Below are 8,947 nucleotides of genomic sequence, written 5' to 3'. Positions count from 1 at the left end.
CTATCGAGGTTGAGCAACCCTCCCCTCCCCACCCCCCCACACACACCTGTACTCAATCAGTGTCCACCATCAATTGGATATAGGAGGAGTCCCCTGTAGTGCATTTGCACATTTTTCCCAGCAAGGAGTATTATCTCCAAGGGTTAGAATGGCTGGATTCATCTCTTTTTCATGGATAGTGTAGGACCCACTGATAATGGGGTACTTTGACGCAGTAGTGGGCTTGAGCACGATATGGCCATATGGTGGGACCAAATCCCCATTTTTATTTATGGATTGTCTTCAGATTTGGTAGTAATTTCTTTTGCATCTGCGCGCTATTCTTTTTTAATATACATGTCTTTTGGTTCATAGCTGCAGCAACTTTAGAAATACATGGGTATGCTCCCCCAAATTGTTTGCCTGTTTATTATGTATTCGGTCTGACCAGACCACCGAGGTTGAGCAACCCTCCCCACCCCCCACACACACCTGTACTCAATCAGTGTCCACCATCAAGTGGATATAGGAGGAGTCCCCTGTAGTGCATTTGCACATCTTTCCCAGCAAGGAGTATTATCTCCAAGGGTTAGAAAGGCTGGATTCATCTCTTTTTCATGGATAGTGTAGGACCCACTGATAATGGGGTACTTTGACGCAGTAGTGGGCTTGAGCACGATATGGCCATATGGTGGGACCAAACCCCCATTTTTATTTATGGATTGTCTTCAGATTTGGTAGTTATTTCTTTTGCATTTGCGCACTATTCTTTTTTAATATACATGTCTTTTGGTTCATAGCTGCAGCAGCTTTAGAAATACATGGGTATGCTCCCCCAAATTTTTTACCATCAAATCTGGACTTGCTTCTCAAGAGACCATCCCTTTACCTGTCACCACCACTTCCAACCACCAGGAACTTTTACGTTTGGATGTCATAGCCTCACCTTTGTTCCCAATTTGGCATGCCTTGGCTGCAGGCACACAACCCTCACATTGATTGGGTCACATGGGAGATCCAGTTCAAATCCCCCTACTGCAAACAACATTGCATACCAGGACCACCATGTTCCCCATCAGCCTTGTTATAAATGGACGCTGACCCTGAGGTTTGAAAATCTGTCCCTACCACGTACCTGGACTTTTTAGATGTTTTTAGTAAAAAAGGAGCAGAAACTCTCCCTCATAGATCCTATAATTGCCCCATTGAACTGCTCCCAGGGGCCGAGGTGCCTTTCGGACAAATCTTCCCCTTATCTGAACTGGAATTCATAGCTCTCAAGGACTACATTGACGAGAGCCTAAAGAAAGGGTTCATTCGCCCATCAACCTCTCCAGCTGGAGCAGGCATCTTTTTTGTGGAAAAAAAGGATCATTCTCTCCGACCTTGTGTCGACTATCGTGAGCTTAACAAAGTCACGGTCAAGAACAGGTACCCCCTACCTTTGGTACCCAAACTTTTTCAAAGACTCAGGTCAGCCACAATCTTTACAAAGCTGGATCTCAGAGGGGCATACAATCTGGTCCGCATACGAGCTGGGGATGAGTGTAAGACGGCATTTCGTACCCGAATCGGGCATTTTGAGTACCTGGTGATGCCTTTTGGCCTATGTAATGCCCCTGCCACATTCCAGCATTTTGTCAATGACATTTTTAGGGACTTTCTGGATCTCTTTGTCATCGTCTACCTAGATGATATTTTGATCTTTTCCCCTTCTTTAGAAATCCACCAAGGACACGTAAGAAAGGTGCTGATCCACATTCAACAATATGGCCTATACGCCAAACCAGAGAAATGTGAGTTTGAGTGCCAAAGCATCCAGTTCCTGGGATTAATAATCTCCACAGAGGGTATAAAGATGGATCCCCAAAAGGTCACAGACATTCTAGTTTGGCTAGCTCCCACGGATAAGAAGGGAGTACAACGCTTTGTAGGATTCGCAAACTTCTACAGAAAATTCATAAAGGGGTTCTCTGCTATGCTTGGTCAACAGTGGGATGGGAGAAATTATGGCAACCAGTTTTCCTGGACTCCCGAAGCCCAATCCGCTTTTGAGACTCTTAAGCAACTGTTCACATATACACCTATTCTTAAACATCCCAATCCAACCATACCATACGTGTTGGAGGTTGACGCATCAGAATCGGCAGTAGGAGCAGTACTTTCTCAACGCCAGGGGGCCAAAGCCCTTCTGCACCCAGTTGCATTCTTTTCTCGTAAACTTTCATCGGCAGAAAAGAATTACGACATAGGGGGCCGTGAACTTCTTGCAATAAAGGCTGCACTAGAGGAATAGAGATATCTCTTAGAAGGGGCAGCTCACCCCATACTCATTTTTACAGACCATAAAAATCTTGAGTACTTAAAGACAGCAAAACGTCTGAGACCACGACAAGCCCGGTGGGCATTGTTCTTTTCAAGATTTTCCTTCCACATAACCTTCAGGCCTGGGTCGAAGAGTACTAAACCTGACGCTCTTCCCCTCATGTTTGGTGAACCTGAGCAAATAGAGCTTCCTGACACCATTCTTTCCTCTGAAAACTTTCTCTTATTGCAAGAGGACATCTTCTCCCAAATCAGTCAAGCTTTGGTAGGAGTCTCCGCTTCTTCCAAAACAACCTTGCAAGGAATGGACTTTTATGGCATCATGACAAAATCTTTGTCCCAGAAGTACGTGTCTCTGTCTTAAGCTTATGCCATGACCATGCATTAGTAGGTCACTTTAGAGCCAGTAAGACAATTGAGCTGGTCCAGCGTACCTTCTGGTGGCCTCATCTGGATAAGGACTGCAGAAAGTATGTGGAGACATGCACCATATGTGCCCAAAACAAGGGTAACAGGACCAAAGCATGGGGTCTGCTTCAACCACTGCCAATCCCGGACAGACCATGGAGAATGATCTCAATGGATTTCATTGTGGAACTCCCTCCTTCAGAAGGGTACACAACCATTTATGTAGTCGTTGATCGGCTGTCCAAAATGGCACATTTTCTTCCTATGAAAGGCACACCATCTGCTCTAGAGACAGCACAGATTTTTATCAAGGAGATAGTGAGGCTCCATGGAATCCCAGCTAACATTGTATCCGATCGAGGGTTTCAATTCACCTGAAGGTTTTGGAAACCCCTCTCAAGAACCCTTGAGCTATCCTTCTCTTCAGCCTATCACCCCCAAACTAATTGCCAGACGGAAAGGACCAACCAAACCCTGGAGCAATACCTGCGCTGCTTTTATTCCTTTTCCCAAGATGACTGGATATCATTACTTCCTCTAGCTGAATTTGCTTACAACAATTCCAACCACTCTGCTACCAAACAATCCCCATTCTTTGCGTACTACGGCTTCCACCCATCCTTTCTACCCTGCACTATCCTGGAAATCTCTGTTCCAGCTGTGCTAGAAACCGTAACCTTCCTGGAAACCAAAAACAAGCTACTACAGGAAACAATAACCAAGGCCCAGGAGTACAACAAAAGAATGTTTGATAGGAAAAAGCGTGGGGAATTAATTCTGGAGCCTGGCGATCAAGTGTGGTTATCCACCACCAACTTAAAATTAGCATGTCCATCAAGGAAACTGGGACCTAAGTTTGTGGGGCCATTCCCTGTAAAGAGAAGAATCCATAATGTGGCTTACGAATTGGAATTACCAGCCTCCATTAGGATCCACCCTGTCTTTCGTGTGACCCTACTGAAACCTCCTCTCCCAACCCCGTCCCGGAACGAAACTCTGGCCCACCTGAGCTAACAATAGCAGGGGGAGAAGAGGGGGGAATTGAGGCAATTATGGACTGCAGGAAAAGAGGTAACCAAATCCAGTTCCTGATCAAATGGAAGGGATATGGACCCGAGGACAATTCTTGGGAACCCGAAAACAACATCCATGCCAGAAGACTCCTTCAGACGTTTAATTGGTCCCATCCGGATAAGATCCTGAGGCTGCCCATTGGGAGGGGGCCATGTCAGGAAGGTCCTGCCAGAAGACAAGTTGGCAACCGCAGGCAAGGTCCTGCCCCTTGAATTTCCCAAGGCTAATTGGCAAACGTGAAAGTGCCAGCACGTGAATTTGAGTGCCCATGCGTACCCTAATGTGCGATGCGCACCTGATGACAGTTTAAGCATCAAAAGGGCTATTTAACCACTTAAGCCCAGGAAGATTTTACCCCCTTCCTGACCAGGCCCTATTTTGCGATTCGGCATTGCGTGACTTTAACGGACAATTGCGCCGTCGTGCGACGATGTACCTAAACTAATTTGACGTCCTTTTTTTCCAACAGAGCTTTCTTTTGGTGGTATATGATCACCTGTGCGATTTTTACTTTTTGCGCTATAAATAAAAAAAAAAGAGCGTCAATTGTGCAAAAATAACAATATTTTTCACATTTTTTTATATGAAATTCCCCCCCCCCCCCCCCCCCAATGTAAAAATCAAAATTTAGGCCAATTTGTTTTCTGCTACATATCTATGGTAAAAAAAAAAAAAAAATCGCAATAGGCGTATTTTGATTGGTTTGCGCAAAAGTTATTGCATTTACTAACTAAGGGAAAGATTTTTGTCATTTTTATTGTTTTTTTTTTTTTTAACGAGTAATGGCGGCGATCTGCAATTTTTTTTGTGGGACTGCGACATTGCGGCGGACAGATCGGACCCTTGACTGACATTTTTGGGGGTACCAGTGACATTACTACAGTAATCAGTGTTATACATATACACTGTTACTGTAAAAATTACACTGGCAGGGAAGTTAATTTTATTGGAGATGCAGGGGTTAAATGTGTCCCTAGAGGCGTGCTTCTAACTGTTATGGGATGTGGCTGTTTGTGTAACTACAGAGATATATGATCCTACATAGCAGGACCGTATGATCTCTGCACTTACACAAGGGAGAATGACAGGCGGCTTTGTTTACATTAGCCGCCTGCCTTTCTCCCTCAGTACCGGACGATCGCGAGTGGCCAGCGGGCATCGGGTCCGCCGGTCACACGCGCGGGGATCACAGTGAACGAGTGGGGGCTGGAGCGCGCCTAAGGCGGCGCGTGCTGGCCCCCCCTTTTGGTTTGCATACCCATACGTCACTTTGCCTGCACGGGGGTGACCTCCGCAGTATATGTACTTGCGGCGGTCGGCAAGTGGTTAAGCTGGATTTGCTCCCAGGATCAGTGCTGTCTCATCTACAGTGTTCCGTGCAAGTCCTGCTACCTGTTACCTGTGTTGTTCCTGAAATCTTGACCCGGCTTGCCTCTGACTACTCCAGTTCTCTGCTTGCACCGACCCCAGCTTGTTCTTTGACCATTCTCCAGTCTCTCCACTTGTACCTGATCGGACCTCTCTGTGTATGACCCGGCTTGTCTGACTCTGCTTACCTTCCAGTATTCCCCGAGGCTCCCTAGTTGCTGCATTGATCCAACTACTCCCAGGACACCTGCCTCCTTCTGGAACTCTATGCTACCAACAGTCCTGCAGCCTGCAAGTCCACCGGCACTCGTGCGACTCTGCGCTTCCTGTTTACTCTATCAGGGGCTCTGAGTCAGAGGTGTAAGAGAGGCCTTCCTATCAGGTATGTGACAGTTAGGCTCTGGGGGGCGTGTCTTGCCGAGGACTAGAATGGCTGCCTGAGACCTGAGCTCCGCTTTACAGCAGTACATTGAAGCGACTCACAGCCACTAGAGCCTCCCTTTCTCCCTTGCCCTGAGCAAGGAAGACCGCGGGACCAAGCAGGAGATGTCGAGGTGGAGAAATCCACCCCCGCAGTCGCATCACTTCACTCAATACTTCAGCATCATGGAGCCGCGCTCTCATCAAAATGGCGCCGGACGGATATCTACTCTGGCTCCTCCAGGCGGCAAGCAGCTGACCCAGCGTAATGAATGGGGAATGAACACAGATCCTCCTGACATGCAGGAGCAGGAAGCCATGGACAGCCTCCCTCATACTGCCGCAGATTCGGCGGAGGGAACAACAGACAGAGGTAAGAGAACTGCCTCTTCTGCTAATTCACCCAACAAAACACCGCAAGCCAAAAAACATGATGGGGCTGTCTCAGCCCCATGCTCCAATGCTGACCCTTACATCTCTGCATTTGCAGCCATACCAGCCACAGTCTCTAAAAATATGCTGAAATCTATGCTGCTTACACTGCAGAAAGATCTGCATATGGAGCTGCAGCTGTCCCTCTCTCAAGTACATGACAGGCTTGAATGCCTACAGGAGAGAACAGACACAGTGGAAGAGCAACTGTCTGAAATGGGTAAAGCACATAATGAGCTCCTTGATTCCCATGATCACCACACTGAAGAAATCCACAGAATGAAATTGAAGCTTGCCGACCTGGAAGACAGGTTGAGACAAAACAATATTAAGTTCAGAGGTATCCCAGAGTCAATATCCCCTAATGAGCTAAAAAAATACCTTCAACAACTGTTCTCCACTTTACTCCCTAATATCTCTCCTCGTGACATGCTTATGGACCGCGCACACAGAATCGCAAAACCAGATCACCTCCCAGCAGAAACACCTAGAGATGTGCTGGTCAGAATCCATTTTTCCACATAAAGGAGCAGATTCTGTATGCAGCTAGAACCGCAAAGCTATTACCTGCACCATATTCCGGTCTGTCTCTCTTTGCAGATCTCTCATCTGCGACTATGGAAATGCGGAGATCGTACGCTCCTGTTACGTCCTTTCTCCAAGAACATAAGATAACATACCGTTGGGGTTACCCCATCAAGTAATTAGTCACATACCAACAAAAAAACGTTCCAATCCTGTCAGCTAAAGGCGGTTATAAAAAACTGACTAACTGGGGCCTCTTGCCAATCTCTACTACCTCTCAGGATACTCGCAATAGAGCCCCTCCATCACACCCACCGCCATCCCATCCTAAACAGCCAGATAAAAAATAATCATCAGTTTCATGCTCTGTGTCCCGAGCCTGATAATCACCTGCCTGGACAAGTTATGTAACCTGTGTTTTTTTTTTTTTTTTCTCCTTTTTTTTCATGTTACCCCCGGCTGGATAGTGTGCAAGGCACACCCAGAGGCACACTAAATATTACTTGGTGTTCCTGTATACCTTTTTGTTTTTGCTGTTATTTCTCTTTTTTCTCACAGTACTCTTGTTTGACTCATCTCAGATTGTTTAACACCTCCGTTCTTGATATACACAGAACTGTGAGTATAATCCCACCTATTACTACTTTCACACTTGTATATTCCATGTGACGTATTGCTAGTAGTTTATCGCTGTGCATTTCTTGTATCTGTGGGGACGAGTGCAGTGTATTGATCATGTGACCAGTGTGGGTCAGGGAGGGTGCGGTCTCGCTCAACTTCCACGCTCAGAACTTAACTGACCTACCTAAAATGCCTATCAGAATTAGCTCCATTAATGCCAAAGGGCTTAATTCACCCTTCAAAAGAAGCCTTCTATGGAAAGAAGCGATTTCTCAAAAAGCGGAAATAGTATGCGTCCAGGAGACCCATTTCCTGAAAAAGCAGCCCCCCCTCTGTTCCCATAAAAAATACTCACACTTTTTCTTTTCTAATGCGGATAAGAAGAAATGTGGGGTGATGATCGCTATTGGTGCTACAGTCCAATCTCAATTGCACTATGAAAACACGGATGATGAGGGTAGATTTATACTTATCTCAGCTACTGTTGACAACCACCCTCTGACTCTAGTCAATATATATATATATATATTGTGACAGGACGTCAAATAAATGTGACAGGAAGTCAGGTAAATCTGTGAGTGTTGTCACAGATTGGAGACACAATTCACCAATTACTATAGGGTGTCGGCTGCAGAAGCCAGCAGAAATGTCTAAAGACGTTGAACACACTTCAGCTGTGCAGAATGAGGAATTTAAGGCTTCTATAATTGTCCAAAGGAAGTCTGAGGATGGCTGCCTCCGGAAGCTGTCTCCTGAAAGCTGTGTGAGCTGGGGACAGGAGGGCAGTCAGATATATGCCTCCTGACGCTGTGCGGGCATGGGAGAGGAATATACCTCCTGGAGCGATGTGCACCTGAGAAGGGGAAACTAATTAAGGCTGAAGACTTCACAAGGTGAGGACATGGACTGTTTTTCATGTGAAAGGAAAAACAAAGGAAATGTTCCTGTGTGAAGAGGTCAATGAACATTTGCTATGTGAAGGTGAAAAACAATGGATGTTTCCTATGTAAAGAGAAAGTAAATGGACTTTTGATGGTTTGCTGTAGGAACAGCAAAGTCTGCCCAACAGTAGGTTGGGGACAGACTCTTAGGTAGGTTCCAGTGTGAGAAGGTAGCCGCCCACAGAGGCAAGGATTTATTTTGTCTTTTATTTTATTTTGCTGGTTTTGACGCTTGCAGTCTGGTGAAGAAAAATGCATTAATAAACCAAACTGTTGTTTGCAAGCACTTCTCGGCTATCTTCTTGTGAAAACGCACCCCCCAAGGGGTCATCCACGCCTACCACCGAGCTAATCCCTCACAATATATATATGCCCCAAACACTTCCCAACGCAAATTTTACAGAAAACTGTTGGATAAATTAAAACAGTATACTAATACCCCGTTAGTGATCTGCGGCGACTTTAACAACGTCATTGATCCCTTTCTGGACTCCACTAATGCTGATAGACGCAAATCTTCAGCTCTGGCGACTTTTATAAGAAATGCAGATGTATATGATCCATGAAGATGTATGCATGATGTTGAGCGGGACTACACTTTCTACTCCCATACCAGTGATTCTTACTCTCGGATTGACTTTTTCCTCTCAAACAAAAAAACATTATTGGCTACTACAGAATCTAAGATAGGTCTCATTACATGGTCTGACCATGCCACTGTGTGTATTTAATTATTCGCTCAATCCCAACTCAAAAACCATACCATTTGGAGATTGAACTCTTCTCTCCTGAATAATCCACGATATAAAAAACAGATCGAATCCAAGATTTAGAGCTATTTTGACACAAACTGT

Source organism: Pelophylax lessonae (assembly GCF_965119305.1).
Source record: "Pelophylax lessonae genome assembly, chromosome: 11".
In the NCBI taxonomy this organism is placed as follows: domain Eukaryota; kingdom Metazoa; phylum Chordata; class Amphibia; order Anura; family Ranidae; genus Pelophylax; species Pelophylax lessonae.
Note: the sequence above shows the minus strand (reverse complement) of the source record.